The 22,826-nt window shown below is 39.3% G+C and overlaps 1 long non-coding RNA gene across 1 annotated transcript; it reads right to left on the reverse strand.

Moving 5' to 3' along the window:
• Positions 1-17,035: 17,035 nt before the first annotated feature.
• On the reverse strand, positions 17,036-21,613 carry LOC132641071 (uncharacterized). Its single transcript, XR_009582662.1, has 2 exons — positions 21,076-21,613; positions 17,036-18,448 (listed from the first exon to the last, which is right to left on the reverse strand). It is a non-coding gene; the product is annotated as an uncharacterized LOC132641071 (long non-coding RNA).
• Positions 21,614-22,826: the final 1,213 nt, after the last annotated feature.

A 22,826-nucleotide genomic window follows, 5' to 3' on the forward strand; every position in this document is an offset into this window, starting at 1 on the left:
ATCATAAGAGTCTCCAGTATATTTTTAAGCAGAAAGAGCTTAATTTGCGGCAGCGGCGGTGGCTGGAGCTATTAAAAGACTATGATGTGGATATTCTGTATCATCCGGGCAAGGTTAATGTGGTTGCAGATGCACTTAGCAGGAAATCTATGGGCAGCTTAGCAGATTTACAGCCGGACAGGAGAGAGATAGTACGTGATATTCACCAGTTGGCTAATCTTGGGGTTCGTCTGGCCGATTCTGGCGGTACACGGATTTCTGTCCGAGGGGTTTCTGAATCATCTATTAAGGAAGATATCAAACGGCATCAATATGAAGATCCTGTTTTAGCTCGATACAGATATACAGCCCATGAAAAGGAGAAGACTCCGTTCGAGTTTACACCAGACGGAACCTTACTATACAGAGGCAGGTTGTGTGTACCTGATATTGCAGGGCTTCGGCAGCAGGTTATGGGCGAGGCACACTATGCTCGCTATTTTGTTCATCCTGGTTCTACGAAGATGTACCATGATCTTAGATGCCTATACTAGTGGGATGGTATGAAACGGGATATCGCAGAGTTCGTCGTCCAGTGTCCAAATTGTCAGCAGGTCAAGATTGAGCATCAGAAACCGAGTGGACTGTTGCAGGAAATGGAAATTCTGACGTGGAAGTGGGAGATCATTAATATGGATTTCATTACAGGTTTGCCTCGCACTCCACGGAAGTATGATTCCATCTGGGTTATTGTTGAAAGGCTGACAAAATCAGCCCATTTTCTCCCCGTCAGAACTACTTATTCCGCTGAGGATTATGCCAGGCTTTATATTAAAGAAATTGTGCGACTTCATGGAGTTCCTATATCTATTATCACTGACAGAGGTGCTCAGTTCACAGCGAACTTCTGGAGATATTTTCAGGAAGGATTAGGGACTCAGATGAGCCTGAGCACAACTTTTCATCCTCAGAGTGACGGACAGGCCGAGCGCACTATCCAGACGCTTGAAGATATGTTGCGGGCCTGTGTTATTGATTTCAGAGGTAGCTGGGAGGATCACTTGCCATTGATTGAATTTGCTTATAATAACAGCTACCATTCCAGCATCCAGATGGCTCCATACGAGGCTTTATATGGTAGGAAATGCAGGTCACCTATCGGCTGGCTTGATATTGGCGAGGCAGAGTTAATCGGCCCAGATATGGTCCAGCAGGTCGTTGATAAGGTGAAACTTATCCGAGAGCGACTATTGGTAGCCCAGAGTCGACAGAAATCATATGCTGATAAACGGCGTCGTCCTTTGGAATTCCAGGTTGGTGATTGGGTATTTCTGAAGGTATCGCCTATGAAAGGCATAATGCGGTTCGGCAGGAAGGGTAAGCTTAGTCTGCGTTATATTGGGCCTTATCTGATTGTGCGGAAAATTGGAAATGTCGCCTATGAGTTAGATCTGCCATCTGATTTGGAAGCGGTACATCCGGTATTCCATGTATCTATGCTCCGCAAATGCATTGGTGATCCCTCCAAGATATTTCCTGCGGATGACATTCAGGTGACAGAGCAGTTATCGTATGAGGAGCAGCCCGTAGCTATCTTGGACCGCCAGGTAAGGAAGCTCCGGAACAAAGATGTAGCCTCTGTTAAGGTGCTGTGGCGGAACAACAATAGGGAAGAAATGACCTGGGAGGTCGAAGAGGAGATGAAAAAGAAATATCCTCATTTGTTCCCTATGCCCACAGGTAATCTCGAATCTTTGCTTAATTCCATTTCAAAAATGAATGTGTGCCATATGTGCTGTCTATAAACAGAAACTCCCCCAAAGTATTTTCAGACCCTATAAGATTAATTTAACATTCGAGGACGAATGTTCTAAAGGGGGGGAGGATGTTATATCCCGTGTTTTCACACGTTGGAAAAATTTGGAAATATTCTTGACTTGTAAGAAATAAGGTCATAATTAATTTTTATTTGACATAGGAGTTGTGCATGAAAGAATATTAATGTGAAGGTGTCGAGGAAGACTAAGGGCAAATTTGTAATTTTGGAAATTAGTTTCGGGAATTACAAAATTTGATTCACGAGTCTTTGGGCTCAAAAAATTGAATTGAAGTCAAGGCCCAAAACTTGGGGGGGTGGCCGGCCAAGTGAGGCCCAAGCCCACCCTACTTCACAAATTATTCCATGTGTTATAATTAATAATATATAGTGCCCTTATCCCTTAGACCCTTCAAGAAACATAGAAGAAAGAACAAAGCAAATAAGAGAGAGCAAGAGGAGAAGGTCTCGGGTGGGCCATAGAAATTTGACCCTCACAAACCTCGCTCCAAAAATTTATTTCTTGTTGAAATCCTACTAATTCAAGGTCCCTTTTCAACTTGGTGTAGTTGTCTTGGAGGAAGAAGCACTTGACTCCTCAAAGTGATCACAAATCCTAGCAAAGAAGACTAGAAGAAAAGGTAAGAATTTATCCTTTATTCTTGTGTTATGGAGTTTTGTTTGGATTGTAATATGTAGAAATGTGTTGATTGTATGGAGAAATGGAAGTTTGCAAAGTGGGTGTGTGGTATGAGTGTATGGCCGTGTGTATGCTTGCATGATATGCCAATGATGAATTGAAATTATGTTGTATTCTAGTTGTGTGTATGATGGAATTCATATGGAGAATGAGAGTTGAATAAATTTGGTTGAAGATGAAATATAGGGGTTTGGCCGTGTGGTATGGTGTTGGTAGGATGCTAATGAATTAATTTTGTTTAATGTATTAGTTGTGTTGTTGTGATGCTTGCAATGAATATGAAGATAAAACGATATAAGTTTGCATTGAAATGGAATAGAGAAGCTTATGTCGCTTTAGTATGATTTTCCGACATTAGGAAAATGAAGTTATTTGGTTGTTAATTATGATGATCATTGACGAATTTGGAAATTGGAAACATGTTATGAATATGTATGCCAAAGATTAGAAGTTTTGAGTGAATTATGACTTTGGCGGAAAGTTTGTATATTATGTATATCGTGTGTATAACTTGAGGAAACGATATGAAACACTTCTAAACTATGTTGTGATGATCTAGTTTGATAATGAATGTGAAATCATTGAAATTGGTTTGGAAATTGAAGTTGAAATGAAGGTGATGGCATTATGTCGGCAAGTAGAACTAGTTGTGCCATATTGTGTTTCTAATGTTTGTTGTTGATGTTGATGTTGTTGTTTGGGTTGTTGTTGATGATTTTGAGCCGAGTTGAATTCTCGGGGGTGCTATATGTATAGGGGAAGTGCTGCCGAAATTTCGGTAGACAAATATGAGTTGAATTGAATTCGTAGCATCTATAACTTACAATTGGTAAATGTGACCATTTGCAGATATTTGACGAAACGGGGAGTGAGCTTGGATAGGCGTGCAAAGCTCAAAAGGTATGTAAAGCTACCCGATCCTTCTTTTGGCATGCCTAAGTATATTAGAACCGGATTCGGGCCTCGAAAGACTTTCTGCCCATCGGAATCCGCAATTGAAAATCTCGCTTTTTCCTTCAGTAAGATTGAGCCCTTTTGGTTTGTATTCTTGAAAATCATGCAAACTTTCCCTAAACTACTTGGAAAGCCATAGAACGTCCGTAGAACCTTTGTAGGTGACCCCATATGTTTAAAATATGTAATTTGAGCCCACCGCCTTGCTTGTCCCGAGGTGGGCCCGCTATTCCCAGTTTTGCCCTTAATGTACTTAAGTCTTCGTTTTGAGCAGTTCTTAAAAGAAACGTTTTGACTACTATTCTAATTACCTAACAAACATTGTTTTAAATATCCCATTGAGTCCGATAAATTGTTCTGACACTCGGAACGATTTCAGAAAGGTTATACTTCTGTAATTCATTATGATATCCGAAACTCGTTTATTATGTTCCCGTTCGACTTCATTCGATCGGTTTGTCTTTGATATGTCTCATCGAGTCTATTAAAACATTTATGATATTTTAATTGCATTAGTCTCTCACTACTCCATTCGTGGATGCCCCAATGTTTCCCACACTGAGCCCGGGCCAGGATATGTTGTCAAGCGTGATCCTTTGCATTGTTCGCCGTGCCTTGATGTGAGGGGGCAGGTATACGCGTACATGGGTTTGTGGAGTATGCTATGCCATGTACGCTTGTTCTGATATGATTTTCTATGGCCATCTGATATGATATATTATGTGACGGGGTTATGCCCCATTCTGATTCTTCTGTGTTGTGGCACCAGCGTCGGGAGGGTGGCCACATTATGTCTGCCGATTCCCTTGGCAGGGGCCGGATTTGATATGACATATGTTTCTGTATACACTCTCTATGTTTTGAAAATATGTACTTGATACTTTGGATTTTCTGCTCGCTTTCTGTACCAATTATGATTTTGTTTCTGTAATTCAGGCTTTACATATTCAGTACATATTTCGTACTGACCCCCTTTCTTCGGGGGCTGCGTTTTCATGCCGCGCAGGTACCGACGACAGGTTTGCGGATCCGTCCGTCTAGGATATCTTTTCTGCCATTTGGAGCGCTCTTTTATTCAGAGCCATCTTTTGGTACAGTCTGTCACTTCTATATATGCATATTCTTGTTCATGGGTACGGAGGGGCCCTGTCCCACCATATGAGTCTGTTGGTCTGTTTAGAGGTCTGTAGACATGTTTGTGGGTTGGGGTCTTTCTGTACAGATGTGTGTATATGTTGTGTTTGGGCGATCCCATTCGCCGCGGCGGCCGGTCCGCATATATTTAAATGTTGCTCTGTTGGCCCTGTGTGGCCTTTGTTGGTATTTTCTGCGTGCAGGGTATTTTGGGATAGTCCGTAAAAAAAAGGAGACTCTGCCGAAATTTTTCTGGAAATTAGCTAAATTTGAAATAAAGCCTTGTCTGCTTCTGCTATATACTTGAATGCGGGTAGATAAAATTTGAGATAGCTTTTGATAAATGTGTTTGGGTGCCCAGATCAGGCACTAGTCACGGCCTACGGGGTTGGGTCATGACAAATCAACTCCCTTGAAGGTGTGTATTAACGTGTAGCATTCATTGGAATAGCAAGAACAAGTGTTAAAATTCAAGAAGTGAAAGTGAAGGGCTAGCCGATTGAAGGGTTTAGTTACAAGGTAAGAATTGATCCCTTCTCATGTGTTTTATGGCGAATTGAATGTTTATGATTGTGCATGTTGGTATTGGACTGTTTTTCTTGAAGTTGAAGTGGGCCGTGTGCTATAGACCTAGGTGAAACGATGCTTAATCTTCTTGTACATGTATTGGGAATGAATTAAATGTGTTGTAGTATGGATAAATGGATGAAAATCATGAAGTTGTTGTAGTTGTGTTGAAGCCGTGTAGGGGACTGCTTTAGGAGAAGTTATGGACTGTTTTGTGTCATGTTTTAATTGTTGTTGTTATGGACATTGTGGTGTATTGTATGCATTATGGAAAGATGAATTGGGGTGTAAAAGAAATGAATTATGTTGAAGTAGGAAAACAGTCCCAAACCGTGGACTGTTTTAATGATAGGAGTGGAATAGTGCGCTTTGAATGTTGATTGTTGTTATGAACGTATAATGAAAGTGAAGCTTAATGATTCAAGTTGAAATTGAAATGGTTTGTGGGCTGTTTTAAGAATAAATATGATGCTAAAACAGTTCCAATAATCGTATAAGTAATGTTGTAAACGTGTTGTTGTCGTTGTAGTTGAAGTTGGAAAACTGCGAATTGAAAATGGTAATGTTGTGCGTGTTGTTTGGCCGTGAATAGGGGGCTGTTTTGAATGATGTACGGACTGTCCAAAGTTCCCTTAAGTCATGTTTAACCAAGTTCGAATTGATACTTGAAAGTATGATTAGCAATATTAGTTTGTAGTACTAGTTGGTTTGAATACGAACGAAACGTCGTCTAAATGTTAGAAAGGGATTGTTAACGTTAAAATACATATTGAATTCCCTCGTAGACTAATCGTAGCTCTTGATATCTTGATATAGGATAAGTACCATTGGGCAGCAAGTACAAGTTATACTACGACTAAACGCTAAATGTATGTAAAGCCTATTCCTTCTTTTTCTTGGCATGTCCTAGACGTAAGTAAGAAATGATATGAACCTTGGGGTAAATTCTACTCTCTAGTTCCAAGCATAACTTATGATTCTATTCATTCCTTAATGTTATTGTCACGAGACTACTATATGATTGACTAATAAATGATGTATAGAAGTTCCTACTCTTAAAGAATTGCATAATTAGAGGCATACTTGGCTTTCAAAAGCTACACCACGTTAAATTGATACATCTACATGAAATCTGAAACGTTCCTTGCTATAGTTTGTAATGAGATTTAAAAAAAGAACTGAATATGATTATAATCTTGACACTTGAGAGCTGGTTAGTTACTTATCTATTGAGTCTCTAAAGATGATTTGCATGTATGCGGTTGCTTATTATTCTGCTCGTGCTTACCGCTATATCCTTCACTGAGTCCCGGGCTAGGACACGTTTTCGTGCGCATATTTATTACATTATTCACCGAGTCCCTCACTAGAGGGCCGGGACACGTTATATATATATAATGATATGATGATATGATGATATGATGACATGATGATATGGGGATGGCGGCCAGGAGGGCATATGTTCATTATTCACCGAGTCCCTCACTAAAGGGCTGAGACACGTTATATATGTTATATACAGAATGATTATTCAGCTTTGATTACAAAACTCTATATTGATATTGATATGAGAACGATACAGATGAATTATGTTCAAAGGTAAGTTTTATGAATTTCTGTTTGTTGCATTGGGTCCTACACACCTTGTCTCAGTATGAGTCTATTACTATATTCCATGCTTTACATGCTCAGTACATATTTCGTACTGACCCCCTTTCTTCGGGGGGCTGCGTTCATGCCTGCAGGTACAGACGCTCGTTTCGGAGATCCGCCAGCCTAGGATATCTATTCAGCTACTTTGGAGTGCTCCTTTGTTTCGGAGCCTAGCTTGTAGTATAAGTCCCTTTTGTTGCATATGTGTGTGTTTATTCGGGGTACGGCGGGGCCCTGTCCCATCATATGATACTGTCAGTACTCTTAGAGGTCTGTGGACATTTGTGTGGGTCTGTTTATAGTTGTTGTTGCGTTGTATGATACGATTTATGTTTGGGGCGTACCCATTCGTAATGGCAGCCTTGTCGGCTTGCATATATATATATATATATATATATATATATATATATATATATATATATATATATATATGTTTGGGATGTTGCGTGTAGTGGCAGCCTTGTCGGCTTGCGTAGATATATATATGTTTTTGTTGAAGATCGTAACTCCTCAGGAGACAGGTGCCTACGACATACAGAATTGTGACAGCTTTAAAATAACGTCCTGCCATTTTATACAAATAAGTTCATAATCTGATGGTTATAAAAGATTATAGTTAACAGGGGATATGAGTGCCCAACTCTGGCACTAGTCACGGCCTACGGGGTTGGGTCGTGACAAAAGTGGTATCAGAGCGGTTCAATCCTCGGAGTGTCTACAGACCTTGTCGAGTAGAGTCTTGTTTATCGATGTGTTGTGCACCACATTTATAAACAGGAATCTACAGGACATTTAGGATGTCATCTTTCCTGCTCATTCTAGATCGTGCGATAGAGCTGTATTATCAGGATAATCTTTCCCTAACAGATTGTTATGTTTACAGCAATGCCTCCAAAGAAGGCGACAGCCGCCCAGAAGGGCAAGGCGGTAGTTGGAGAGACCAGTGAGACCCGGAGGATTTCTAGGGCTTATGCCCAATATGTGCCTGAGATTAGGCTTCAGTCAGCGAGCTCCGCTACCCCGCCATTATCAGCGGAGCCTAAGGCAGTAGCAGCTGCAGATCGGGGGACGGCTCCACCGCTAGCTTCTGAGGTTCCAGCACCCGAGCCTCCAGCTCCCCAGCCAGGGGCGGAGGACAGGGCTATGATAGACACAGTCCAGTTATTGACCAGGTTAGTGTCGGGGCAGGCCCGCAGACACGGATTGGGAGGTGATTATGCGGACAGACATGATAGTTTGAGGGTCCGTGATTTCTTGACTTGTAACCCCCCAGAGTTCTATGGGTCAATGCCCGCAGAGGATCCACAAGATTTTATTCGACAGATGCTGCGTACGTTGCGGGTGACTAAACCTTCCGAGAATGAGTCGGTTGAATTGGCTTCATATCGTTTGCGTGATGTAGCGGTAAATTGGTATGAGTCGTGGGAGTTTTCCAGAGGTGAGGATGATCCACCTGCAGTATGGGACGAATCCGTGGAGGCTTTCCTGGGTTACTTTTTGCCTCCGGAGATGAGGCGAGCCAGAGTTGACAGATTTCTACACCTGAGGCAGAATGGCAGAAGTGTTCGAGATTATAGTCTCGAATTTGATTCACTGGCTAGGTACGCGCCCGCTATTGTAGCTGACATGGCTGATAGGGTGCGTCATTACGTGATGGGGATGGATAATTACTTGATTGATAGTTGTATGGCAATGGCTTCTCACCCGGTATAGACATCGCTTGAGTGCAGGCATATGCACAGGGGGTTGAGGATCGACATAGAGGGCGTCGATTTGATAGGGAGCAGGACAGGGGTCAGCATAAGAGAGTTAGATCAGCTGGGTATTCTTCGGGTGAGTTTCGGGGCGGGCAGCCCCAACAGCAACATAGCAGATATCCTTCCCAGCCGGCAAGGAGTGCACCTCCACGATTTACTGGTAGGAGGTTTGATAGCACGGGGTATTCGGGAGCTAGTCAAAGATCCATGACTTCAGGGTTCCAGATGCACAGGAATTCAGGCCAGATGAGGCCATCTATACCTCAGTGTCCTCGATGTGGCAGACGCCATCCAGGGGAATGTCGTTTCATTACTGGTGCTTGTTTCTCTTGCGGTCGTCAGGGCCATACTATGAGGGAGTGTCGATTTGGGGGTGGTGTAGGTGGCGCAGCTCAGCCTACCAGATCAGTTGCTGGTTCTTCCTCTTCGGTGGCTATGCGCCCTATGGGGCAAGGTATTTCGACACCAGCAGGCCGTGGCAGAGGCCATGGAGGGGCTTCCAGTTCTGGCGGTCCTTCAAACCGGATATATGCTTTAGCCAGCAGACAGGATCAGGAGGCGTCGCCAAATGTGGTTACAGGTATACTATCGATTTTCTCCCGAGATGTATATGCATTGATAGACCCAGGCTCCACATTATCATATATTTCCCCTTTTGTTGCTAGTAAAATTGGGATAAAATCTGAATCTGTAGAACCATTCGAGGTAGCTACACCTGTAGGGGATTTTATTTTAGCAAGACTAGTGTATAAAGATTGTTCGGTGGTTATATGTAATCGCTGCACCAAGGCAGATTTGATAGAACTAGACATGACTAAGTTTGATGTTATTATGGGGATGGACTGGTTGGCTTCTTGTTATGCTAATGTTGACTGCAGAGGCAAAGTAGTTCGATTTCAGTTCCCAGGGGAACCAATTATAGAATGGAGGGGGAATACAGCATCGCCGAGAGGTAAGTTTATTTCATACCTCAAGGCAAGGAAGATGGTCAGAAAGGGCTATATTTATCATCTGGTTCGTGTGCATGACTTGAAAGCTGAGGCACCGACTCTTCAGACAGTCCCGGTAGTTAATGAATTTCCAGATGAACTTCCAGGCCCTCCTCCTGAGCGTGAGATAAAGTTCACTATAGATGTATTGCCAGATACTCAGCCCATATCTATTCCTCCTTACAGAATGGCACCTGCAGAATTGAAAGAATTGAAGGAGCAACTGAGAGATCTATTAGAGAAGGGCTTCATTAGGCCCAGTACATCACCTTGGGGCGCACTGGTATTATTTGTAATAAAGAAGGATTGGTCGCTGCGGATGTGTATTGATTATAGGCAGCTGAACAAAGTAACAATAAAGAATAGATATCCCCTCCCCAGGATTGATGATTTATTTGACCAGTTGCAGGGTGCTAAATGTTTTTCAAAGATAGACTTGCGGTCAGGTTATCACCACGTGCGGGTAAAGGAAGAAGACATTCCGAAGACTGCATTCAGGACCCGATACGGGCATTACGAGTTTAAAGTGATGTCTTTTGGGCTGACCAATGCTCCAGCCGTGTTTATGGACTTGATGAACAGTGTGTTTAAGCCATTCCTCGACTTGTTCGTGATTGTATTTATTGATGATATTCTGGTCTATTCACGATCGGAAGAAAAGCATGCAGATCACTTGAGGACTGTACTTAAGGTTCTCCAGAATCAGAAATTATATGCTAAGTTCTCTAAATGTGAATTCTGGTTGACTTCAGTAGCATTTCTGGGGCATATTGTTGGAGCAGACGGTATTCGGGTAGACTCGCAGAAAATTGAGGCCGTCAAGACTTGGCCTAGACCTACGACGCCTACTGAGGTACGTAGCTTTCTGGGGCTAGCAGGATATTACAGGAGATTTGTAGAAAATTTTGCTTCGATTTCAGCGCCTTTAACAAGGCTAACACAGAAAGCGGCTAAATTCCAGTGGACCGATGCTTATGAACGAAGTTTCCAATTATTGAAAGATACGTTGACCACGGCTCCAGTTCTAACTCTTCTTGAGGGGCCAGCTGGCTATGTTATTTATTGTGATGCTTCCGGTGTTGGGTTGGGTTGCGTGTTGATGCAGCACGGCAGAGTTATAGCCTATGCCTCCCGACAGCTCAGGAAGCACGAGAAAAATTATCCTACCCATGACCTGGAGTTGGCGGCGGTGATACATGCCTTAAAGATATGAAGACATTATCTATATGGCGTGCATGTTGATATTTATACAGATCATAAGAGTCTCCAGTATATCTCTAAGCAGAAGGAGCTGAATTTGCGGCAAAGGAGGTGGCTAGAGTTGCTGAAAGATTATGATGTCGATATCCTATATCACCCAGGAAAGGCTAACGTTGTAGCAGATGCACTCAGCCGTAAATCTATGGGTAGTTTGGCAGGTGTACAGCCAGGAGGGAAAGAGATAGTCCATGAGATTCATCAGCTAGCTAGTCTTGGAGTTCGTTTGGCTGATTCTGATGATGGCAGAATTTTTATGCGAGGTGTTGTTGAGTCCTCTATTGTAGAAGAAGTGAAGAGACGTCAATATGAGGATCCTATTCTTGTACATTATAAAGATACAACACTTCAGAAGGACGAGACCCCATTCAAGATTTCATCTGACGGGGTACTACGATACAGAGGCAGATTATGTGTACCTGAGGTTGCAGAATTACGGCAACAGGTTATGGGGGAGGCATACTATGCCCGTTTTTCTGTTCATCCAGGGTCAACAAAAATGTATCATGACCTTAGGTGTTTGTATTGGTGGGATGGTATGAAAAAGGACATAGCAGAATTTGTGGCCCAGTGCCCAAATTGCCAACAGGTGAAGGTCGAGCACCAGAAGCCTGGGGGACTATTGCAGGAGATGGAGATTCCGACCTGGAAATGGGAGGTAATCAATATGGATTTCGTCACAGGTTTACCTCGCACTCCACGGAATTATGACTCTATCTGGGTCATCGTTGATAGATTGACAAAATCAGCCCACTTTCTTTCAGTCAGGACGACGTATTCAGCTGAGGATTACGCCAAATTGTATCTTAAGGAGATAGTGAGACTTCATGGGGTTCCCACAGCTATTATCTCTGATAGAGGGGCCCAGTTTACAGCTAACTTCTGGAAATACTTCCAGGAGGGATTGGGGACACAGGTGAGTCTCAGTACAACATTTCACCCTCAGACTGACGGACAGGCCGAGCGTACCATTCAGACGCTACAAGATATGTTACGGGCCTGTGTCATTGATTTCAGTGGTAGCTGGGATGATCACTTCTGCTTATTTATTTTGCTTATAATAACAGTTACCATTCTAGTATCCAGATGGCACCGTACGAGGCTTTATATGGCAGAAAGTGCAGATCACCCATAGGCTAGTTTGACGTTGGTGAGACTAAGTTGATAGGCCCAGATATGGTTCAGTAGGCTGTCGATAAGGTGAAGCTTATTCGGGAAAGGTTACTGGCAGCCCAGAGTCGGCAGAAGTCATATGCAGATAATCGACGTCGACACTTGGAGTTTTAGGTTGGCGATTGAGTGTTCTTGAAGGTGTCACCCATGAAGGGTGTTATGAGATTTGGCAAGAAAGGGAAGTTGAGCCCGAGATACATTGGACCTTATCAGGTTATCCGTAAGGTAGGCCAAGTTGCCTACGAGTTAGATCTACCAGCAGATTTACAAGCAGTACATCCAGTCTTCCATGTGTCAATGCTTCGGAAGTATATAGGAGATCCTTCCAGGGTGTTTCCTGTAGATGATATCCAGGTAACAGATGAGCTATCATACGAAGAGCAGCCTGTAGCCATACTTGATCGACAAATCAGAAGGTTGCGAACAAAAGATGTGGCGTCGGTTAAAGTGTTGTGGCGGAACAATAATAGGGAGGAGATGACTTGGGAGGCTGAAGAGGAGATGAAAAAGAAATATCCTCACTTGTTTTCCACGCCTACAGGTAATCTAAACCCCCTTGCTTGATTGTGTTAATTGTCTGCTCAATCTATATGTTAGCGATAAGGAAAACCCTTCCCAAGACTCTTATAGAACCCGACGGGATAAAAATTGACATTCGAGGACGAATGTTCTAAAGGGGGGGAGGATGTTATATCCCATATTTTCATACATTGGGACGTTTTAAACTAAACGCGACAAGTTAAAGACAAGACTATTTTAAGATACGAAGTAGAGACTTTAACTTCCGGTTTCGTTTCAAGTCACAAGTTACCTATAAATTTCGTTTGGTATAGAAGCATTAATGGAAAATTGGGATTAAATTAACCATGATTAGATTATTAAGTGGGATTAAAAAACCAAATCAGTCCATAAAATAAGCCATAGTGGCCGTGTAAGAGGATGGAAGTGGTCAATGATCATTGACCCAAAATTTGAGTGGGACACATGTCCAAATCATGTAATGCATATATATAACACAAATTCTGATTCATTCATCACTAACTAGCTCATTTCCACATTTACAAAGCCAAAAAGAAAAATTAGAGATAGAGAGAGAGGCTCTCGGCTACAAGCTGGCCGAGAATAACCTTCTCCAAATTGATCCAAAAATCAGTTTCTTAAGCAATTCAACTCCCTTGAAGGTGTGTATTAACGTGTAGCATTCATTGGAATAGCAAGAACAAGTGTTAAAATTCAAGAAGTGAAAGTGAAGGGCTAGCCGATTGAAGGGTTTAGTTACAAGGTAAGAATTGATCCCTTCTCATGTGTTTTATGGTGAATTGAACGTTTATGATTGTGCATGTTGGTATTGGACTGTTTTTCTTGAAGTTGAAGTGGGCCGTGTGCTATAGACCTAGGTGAAATGATGCTTAATCTTCTTGTACATGTATTGGGAATGAATTGAATGTGTTGTAGTATGGATAAATGGATGAAAATCATGAAGTTGTTCTAGTTGTGTTGAAGCCGTGTAGGGGACTGCTTTAGGAGAAGTTATGGACTGTTTTGTGTCATGTTTTAATTGTTGTTGTTATGGACATTGTGGTGTATTGTATGCATTATGGAAAGATGAATTGGGGTGTAAAAGAAATGAATTATGTTGAAGTAGGAAAACAGTCCCAAACCGTGGACTGTTTTAATGATAGGAGTGGATTAGTGCGTTTTGAATGTTGATTGTTGTTATGAACATATAGTGAAAGTGAAGCTTAATGATTCAAGTTGAAATTGAAATAGTTTGTGGGCTGTTGTAAGAATAAATATGATGCTAAAACAGTTCCAATAATCATATAAGTAATGTTGTAAACGTGTTGTTGTCGTAGTAGTTGAAGTTGGAAAACTGCGAATTGAAAATGGTAATGTTGTGCGTGCTGTTTGGCCGTGAATAGGGGACTGTTTTGAATGATGTACGAACTGTCCAAAGTTCCCTTAAGTCATGTTTAACCAAGTTCGGATTGATACTTGAAAGTATGATTAGCAATATTAGTTTGTAGTACTAGTTGGTTTGAATACGAACGAAACGTCGTCTAAATGTTAGAAAGGGATTGTTAACGTTAAAATACATATTGAATTCCCTCGTAGACTAATCGTAGCTCTTGATATCTTGATATAGGATAAGTACCATTGGGCAGCAAGTACAAGTTATAATACGACTAAACGCTAAAGGTATGTAAAGCCTATTCCTTCTTTTTCTTGGCATGTCCTAGACGTAAGTAAGAAATGATATGAACCTTGGGGTAAATTCTACTCTCTAGTTCCAAGCATAATTTATGATTCTATTCATTCCTTAATGTTATTGTCACGAGCCTACTATATGATTGACTAATAAATAATGTATAGAAGTTCCTACTCTTAAAGAATTGCATAATTAGAGGCATACTTGGCTTTCAAAAGCTACACCACGTTAAATTGATACATGTACATGAAATCTGAAACGTTCCTTGCTATAGTTTGTAATGAGATTTAAAAAAAGAACTGAATATGATTATAATCTTGACACTTGAGAGCTGGTTAGTTACTTATCTATTGAGTCTCTAAAGATGATTTGCATGTATGTGGTTGCTTATTATTCTGCTCGTGCTTACCGCTATATCCTTCACTGAGTCCCGGGCCAGGACACGTTTTCGTGCGCATATTTATTACATTATTCACCGAGTCCCTCACTAGAGGGCCGGGACACGTTATATATATATGATGATATGATGATATAATGACATGATGATATGGGGATGGCGGCCAGGAGGGCATATGTTCATTATTCACCGAGTCCCTCACTAAAGGGTCGGGACACGTTATATATGTTATATACAGAATGATTATTCAGCTTTGATTACAAAACTCTATATTGATATTGATATGAGAACGATACAGATGAATTATGTTCAAAGGTAAGTTTTATGAATTTCTGTTTGTTGCATTGGGTCCTACACACCTTGTCTCAGTATGAGTCTATTACCATATTTCATGCTTTACATGCTCAGTACATATTTCGTACTGACCCCCTTTCTTCGGGGGGGCTGCGTTCATGCCCGCAAGTACAGACGCTCGTTTCGGAGATCCGCCAGCCTAGGATATCTATTCAGCTACTTTGGAGTGCTCCTTTGTTCCGGAGCCTAGCTTGTGGTATAACTCCCTTTTGTTCATATGTGTGGTTGTTTATTTGGGGTACGGTGGGGCCCTGTCCCGTCATATGATATTGTCAGTACTCTTAGAGGTCTGTGGACATTTGTGTGGGTCTGTATATAGTTGTTGTTGCGTTGTATGAATACGACTTATGTTTGGGGCGTACCCATTCGTAATGGCAGCCTTTTCGGATTGCATATATATATATATATGTTTGGGATGTTGCGTGTAGTGGCAGCCTTGTCGGCTTGCGTAGATATATATATGTTGTTGTTGAAGATCGTAACTCCTCAGGAGACAGGTGCCTACGACATACAGAATTGTGACAGCTTTAAAATAACGTCCTGCCTTTTTATACAAATAAGTTCATAATATGCTGGTTATAAAAGATTATAGTTAACAAGGGATATGAGTGCCCAACTCGGGCACTAGTCATGGCCTATGGGGTTGGGTCATGACATAAACCCTAACAATCTATTATGCATATATCAATCACAATTCTCAATCACAAAACACCCATCTTTGGGTTCACAACCTTAGTAAGGGTGTTTAGTTACTCATGACAAAGAACAAAGAACAAGAGACTGAAGAATTCATAATTGCTTACTTTTGATGATAAGAGAAATTAATAGTACTTGAATTAATGTTTGAAAACTCCAAAACAAAGTAATATTCACTGCTCTAAGTCAAGAGTCAAGTATAACAACTGATAATAAATAAACCCTACATTGGACTATTTATAGGTTTCAAACGTAAAATTATAAAATTTGCACTTTAAGTCCGCTGATGGCAACTTATACGGTCTGTATAATATTTCACGGACCATATAAAGTTGTACGACCACCAATCTTCAATTCTTCAGACAAAAACACGAGCGGACTTACAAGATCCGTATAACATTACACAGCCCGTATAACTTGATCGTAAAACTCCCTCTTCGGATGCATCTTTCTGTCTTCCTTAAGATCCTTTGACACGTGAAACATATACGGCCCGTACAATATTGTACGGTCCGTATAAATCACTCGTATCTCCACACCATCAAGTTTTAACATTCTGTTTCATTCTCCTTCTTTTATACATCCAAAGACACGGTCCGTATAATATTGTATGGACTGTGAAAGTCCACTTTTGTGCAACTTTAGTAAAAAAAAATTTAGCTTTTGATCCTTAACTCCATGATTTACCTGATGTTATGGTTCGCATTTCGTAGGCGGGGTTAGCACTCGGAAAGCTGCTAAGAACTAGTTGGTGCTCTTTTGGCCCTTTTTTGAAAGAGAATTGCCATTTAATTTTTAGGAAATTAGGAAAATCAGGTTCAAAGATTTATTCAAACACTATTACAAAGCCTTTGTGACTAAAGTTCTAGGTAAAAGTTCTGGTGATCCCTTAGGGAAGGTGTTAGGCATCCTGGTGTTAAGGATCCGTAGTATACGGTTAACCTTTGAGTTTCAATGTATGATTTTTTATGAACAACTTATGTTTAGTTTAATTTTCTATATAAAAATACTGTCGTCGCATATCATATTGGCTTTTGAAAGAATTAATGAATATCCTTTTAAATAAAGATAGTTTAAGTTTTGATTTAAAATATCTAGGTAAAAATAATGTTGTCCTTTTACTTATAAGGATAGTATACTAGGTATATCTCATCTAAAACTAATGTCATGTGTTTTTATATATGAAAATATATATGTATATACGTCTATGTATAGTCTTTTATTCGTTCATGCATTATCTGCATTTTGTCTCTTTGGTCAACCGTATCCTCAGAATTATTTACCCAAACTCAAGTTTTGAAGAAAATTTCATTCATTTGAATTCATTTTTTTTTAACTTTTCTTTCTCGAATTTTTCAAATTATGAAACCTACTTTAAAGATATATTCAAAGGTAATCCATTTTTTGCATAAGAAAGCATTTTTTCACTTTTATTTACTTTTAACAAATAGAATACAACTCACTCATCTTTCGGATCTAATTTGAAAATGTTCGGGTCCGTACCCGCAACTAAATCCTAGGTTCTAACTTATAAGGGTTTCAATATCCATACAAGTGCATTTTTACATATTCTTACAGAAAATAATGTAAAACTTATACTAAAAGGAAGGCAAAGAAAGTTTAGCCTTTTCGGCCTTGGGCCCAAATCATTCGGCAATCCTATTCCATTTGTCTGCTTGTCTGAGGGGAATAGGTCTTCCATGCTCTTCTAGTTCTTCATGCAAAACTCCAACTCTCCAAGGCTTTAAGCATCCGATTCTAAGCGTCTGATTCTTTACTTCCTCTTTAAGTTTCGCGCCACATACTTCACTTTATTTATACCTCACACAAATAGAAAGAAAAATAGTTAGTCAGAATGATACGCCACCCCATAGGGAGACGTTTATGAACATAAATAATAATATCCCAAAGACTCATATCAAATTTTGAGAGCTTTAATTACGGAGGCTCAGACTCATTTTTCTTTTTAATCTAGGGACAAGGACTCCGGAACATGTTGTGGCTGCGAACTAGTGACTCGTCAATCATTCTAGTTGCCTTGCCAAACGCATGTTGGATCCTACTTTATTACTATACAATGAGATCATCATTGCCTAAACCGAAGGATAACATTTCCGGACAAGGCATGGCCTCAAAAATCTTTTTTTCATTGGCCCAGTGTAGTACCATATTCAAATCAATGACCTTAAGTGCAACAATCTGTTCTTTATCAGAGATAACAACGTATCAAAATATAGTTGCTGCTACATTTCCTTATCAAGTGTAGGATCGGTTCATTTCTTCAGCATATGCCAATGAGTTAGCTCAAGAAGTAGCAACTCTTCTTAGATAGCAATTCAGGTGCAATATCTATTTCTTTAAAACAACAGCTTAGTCACAAATATGGCAGTAGCTGTTTGGCAAAGAAAATGCAATAGTTGCAAACCAAGTAGCACCAACATCTCAGTCATATATTGCAGCAACAAGCCATCACAAGAGGCAGCCACATCGAATAGCAATAAAGCAACAACACAAGAGAGTATTTTGAGCATAACATTGACTTCATCAACAAGCATAGCAGCCATTTCCTTTACTTCAAATTGCAGCAAATATCAATGAAATAACAGTAATTTTAGCAAGGCATCAACAGCAAAATGAGTTTTGAAGTTCAGCAATTTTTTTTTTGTTAAAAACAAAACAGCAAACTCAGCAAAGTGCTGAAACTAAGTGCATCGTTTGGCTTAAAGGACTGCAGCAGTCAGCCCATCCAAGGACAGGAGTAATTCATCTCGAATTGAGCAGCATCTCATTGGCTTTTGGGATTTGAAAATTCCCTAAGTTATGTAAAGAAGAAGAGGGGTAAAGAATGAGTATTCGTAAACACAAGGAATTCTAACAAGATAACATCAAACAAGATGCTCTATTACTTTTGAAAAATATCATAACTCAGTTTAAATTTTACGAACATGTTAAGATGACAAAGAGTCTTTGAAAAACTAAATCAACAATTCATAATATGACCATGTTTCCAGAAATCATAGAAAAGGGGAGATGGGTGTTAACTCTTAAAGTAAAAACCTGGAAATCTGTTTTTTGTTAAAGAAAAAATGTAAAAGAAAAGCACAATCTTCACAAGTAGCATGGACAACTAGCACTCAAGAACAAACTTTGACACTATTGTAAAGGAAGATTCGGCACTTGGTCAACCAAACTCGCGACTCTAGTACCACACGTGACTTAGAGAGAACTCCAAAGATGACTAATGTGACTATATTGCAAGGACTGACCATAAACAGGTAGAACAAGGCATCGCTATAAGACAGCAAAGGGGGGCATTTTCATTATTCAAGTATGAAGATAAAGAGAAGGGGAAGAAAAAATACTACAATAAGAGAATAAGAATTAAAGAGTACAAAGACCCCAAGTAATCCACTGCAACATGCTTTTCACATTAGAAATACATGGAAGCTATGACACATCGTTGCATTTTTTAATAGATTCAGAACATAGCATAGCGAAGTCATAACTGATGATGATGAACATGAAAACAAAACTCGCTTTCTAGAAGTAGGTACCTCTTGTAAAAATAACTATCCACCAACCAAGGGAATTAACATGCTCAATCACATTTTTTCTTTAAAGGGGCAACACCAGGTCTTAAACTAACGGTCCATATTTTAATTACTTCCAGGTATCTTATTCATAGATCCTAAAACTGATTTTAAATGAACACTTCAAACAACATTTCTCGAACGTAGCTTACTTACTAAAACAGAGACAAAACTGGACCTTAAACAACTGAATCTTAAAGATAAGATTAAATTTGGTGATTTATTATTCCAGGATATGTTAGAGCTTACCACAGGAACCTATTGCCAATTAGTTAGGAGGACATACCATTCTTTTAAACACTCTACAATTAACTAAATTTGAATAGCACATTAAGAGGTAATATCATTCTTAACCAGACCACATATGCAGACCAAGATATGAAGTTAAAGAGAAATTAAATACTTCTACCGGACTTCTCAATAATTGTTGACGCACTATATCTTCTTTTAGCTAATCTTTATCAAACTATTAACCAATAAGGACCAAGAAATTCAAATAGGGACTACACAACCAACATCCATAAATAGGAAAAAGATCTGATTTTTAGAGGTTAGTGAACCCAAATTACAAATCATTCTATTGAACTAAATTCATATGACAAAACCTTAAGACCATTCTGGGAGAATCAACTAAACATAGGGAAGGTAATCTTCCAAAATATTCTGATGCCTTGGCACCGAAAGATAATGTTAAGATTAAACAAATGAAGACTCAAGCTTAACATACAATACGAATTAACTTATTATCAGGCCTGAGTCGTGTTGAATTCTAAAAAAAAATATTCATACTACAACCACTCAACCTGAATCCATTTAAACAACAGAAAAACAACACCTTCCTCCTTCAGGATTTAATGCCATATCCATTCAATTCTTCAGGAGTGCATATGAACTCATCTTCCATTCAAAATTCAAACCAAACAGAGCTTGTTCTTTTATTCCGAAAAGAAAACATATAAGGCAAGCTAGAGATGGAGATATGTTTGAATATTTTAGACTAGAGAGGACATTATGTACTCATATGAGCACTCTCCTTATCCTGTACTCTTATAGTTTGTTCCAAGAGCTAATTAACCAACATCAATCAACAAACTAAAGGCGTGATAATCAAGTAATCATTTTTCTAACATTGAAAATAGATCAATAGCAGTAGCTAACAACAAACAAGCTAGTCACACAGCTAATTACTGATAACTAAACCATCCCTATACCAAAGCAGAGAAGCAAAGCTAACCAAACAGAAAGAACTGGAAATGGACACAAACATAAAAACACATAAATTTGTAAAGAAGCTTAGACAGAACTGGGAATTATACAAAGCACCAAAGCAAGGGTAAAATATGACAGAATTAAAATGAAAAAAAAAAAACGGAGGAGAAAATAAGAGAGGTCAAGTAAAAGTGTTCTTGATAAACTTAAGCAGGCAACAAACTAAGACATACTTATATCATACTCACTTAAAATGACCATATCCTAACTAGTGGCATAAACTAGAAAAAATCATGAATCGATTAAATACATGAGAAAAAATAAACACTGGAACTTAATACGTGATTACATGACAAAACCTTATTTTAGGAATCTTGTTAAATGCCTAAAGACAGCCTTGCAACCAAAAGATAATCTTTAACTCAAAGTCGCCGGCTTGATTCTAGCACATCTGAATCATTTGATTGATTTCTTTAAAGGTTTTATGGCAAACCTCAACAAGGAGAAATCACAAAATATTCACAGAGGCCAGAACAAGTAAACAAAGACTGAAATACTACTTATATAACTAAGACTAAGCTAATATCATATGAAAGCAGCATAACTAAAAATATAAAGCTAGGATGAGGAAAGAAGATTACCTTTTTGCCGAGCAGCGATGGGGGTGACTAGAGCTGAGGGGATCACCTTCGAACCAACACGACAACTAAGTTGAACTCGAAAAAATATTTAACTTGTTCCTATGATTCAAGATTTAGGCTTACAAGATAAAATTTCTTGTGTGAAGCTAAGTAAATGAAAATTTTAGAACTTGAGGTGTTGAAAAAAAAACAACTTCCTTGATAATGAAGAAGGGGGTTCTATTTATAGAATCCCAAATGTTGGGTTTTCTCATATGGGTTTCGATGTGGGGATTTTTTTTTTCAAATTTGCAATTCATTTGATTTTGTTTTAAGGATTTCAAATCCGAATCTTCCAAGAGAAGTAAGCCAAAAATAATTGAAAATATCTATAGTTACCGTTTGAATTCGATTTGCTGGAAGAAGAAAACAAGGGCATTGAATGGATTTCCATTTACGGACGAGCAAGTCCTATGAAAGTTTAATGGTCGTTGATCCTTAACCAAAAATGGTTATTATAGCTGGAATTTTGATGGAAGCGTGGTTAAATATCCGTTTGTTGTTGTTTCTTTTTCTGAAAATGAGAAAAGGGATTTGTGTATGATTAAAGCCAAAGTGGGCCGGGTCGGTGAACTTTTGTGGGCTGGGCTGTCCAATATTTTGGATTTTAAATGCTGGAAAGGGATTTAAAATAGTAAAATCTCATTTAAATTGTGGTACTCTTGTTTTTTCAATTGTGACCCATTTGAAATAAAATTGAGATGAACCACTTATTCAATTTATTTAATCAAGCTTCTTAACTCTAACAAAGTAATATATTACACTAAATTGACAATCAAATATACTCACTTAATTAAAACACTTGACTTTGTGCAAATTGATTTTCGAATTGATAAAATCGACATAATTTATACTTAAACTTATACATAATATATATTAGGGTATTTTTGCTAATGAAATGGCAAAATATCACCAAAAGTTATTTTGGAGAGTATTTTTGATTTTTTTTGAATAATTATTTTACTCTGTTTGCAATTCAAGAAGCTTGAATAGTTAATTTGAATTTTTGGAGGGCAAAAATTAGGTGTCAACACCTGAAACACAACAAAACACATCAAAATGACAATTACTTGCTCAAAAACAAGTAAAACATCTCGTGAAAAGCTATCGAATGTGCCATAATTTCACGGCACATCAGAGGGCATCGGCTACTACGTTTTCCTTTCAAGGATGATACAAAATGCTAACATCATAATCTTTCAATAGCTCCAACCATCGCCTTTGACGCAAATTTAACTCTTTTTGCTTGAAAATATACTGGAGACTCTTATGGTCTGTATAGATGTCAACATCGACGCCATATAAATAGTGCCTCCATATCTTCAATGCATGAATCACCACAGCCAACTCTAGATCATTGGTCAGGTAGTTTTTCTCGTGTTTCCGTAATTGCCTTGAAGCGTAAGCAATAACTTTACAGTGTTGTAGCAACACATAACCTAACCCAATGCCTGAGGCATCATAATAGATAGCATAGCCTTCCGATCCTTCTAGGAGTGTCAATTTGTTTTTCAACTCCTGAAAACTATGCTCACAAGCATCCGTCCATTGAAACTTAGCCGATTTCTGAGTCAGCTTTTTCGAAGGTGCAAAAATAGAAGAAAAACTCTCTACAAATTTCCTATAATAACCTGCCAAACCTAGAAAACTATGAACTTCTGTGGGTCTTGTGGGTCTCGGTCGAGTCTTCACGACTTTAATCTTCTGGGTAT

The sequence above is a fragment of the Lycium barbarum genome, chromosome 5 (genome assembly GCF_019175385.1).
Source record: "Lycium barbarum isolate Lr01 chromosome 5, ASM1917538v2, whole genome shotgun sequence".
In the NCBI taxonomy this organism is placed as follows: Eukaryota; Viridiplantae; Streptophyta; class Magnoliopsida; order Solanales; family Solanaceae; genus Lycium; species Lycium barbarum.